Source organism: Morus notabilis, unplaced genomic scaffold (genome assembly GCF_000414095.1).
Source record: "Morus notabilis unplaced genomic scaffold, ASM41409v2 Scaffold276, whole genome shotgun sequence".
NCBI classification, from domain to species: Eukaryota; Viridiplantae; Streptophyta; class Magnoliopsida; order Rosales; family Moraceae; genus Morus; species Morus notabilis.
The window spans coordinates 265431-265778 of NW_010361626.1; the positions used below are offsets into that span (position 1 = coordinate 265431).

The 348-nt window shown below is 29.6% G+C and overlaps 1 protein-coding gene across 1 annotated transcript in view; it reads left to right on the forward strand.

The window, feature by feature from the left end:
* The window catches only part of LOC21408603 (exopolyphosphatase PRUNE1), a 15524-nt gene that overhangs the window by 1114 nt on the left and 14062 nt on the right, over nt 1–348 (forward strand). The gene's annotated exons all lie outside the window — the stretch shown is intronic.

Below are 348 nucleotides of genomic sequence, written 5' to 3' on the forward strand. Positions count from 1 at the left end.
TTATTTAAATAATGTGATTATTTAAATTTGAATTTGAACATATCTAGATTTTTCCATTTAAACTTATTTGATAAGTTGTTCAATTTAGAATTCAAATTAATTTAAGTTTGACTTAAATTCGAATTTGAATCTGAATTAAAATTGGACTACTGGATAAAGGATAAAATCTCTTCCTTCCCTATCTGAGATTGGCGCCACACATAGGGATAAACCCTAGGAGGGTGGCCGGCCATTAAGTGGGTAAGGGGAAGGGATTTTTGTTCCAAATTCAAAATTGGAGATAAGGATTTGATTCTATTTTGAAGTTTGACTTCTACTCTTTAAATATGAGAAAGATAGAAAATTGTA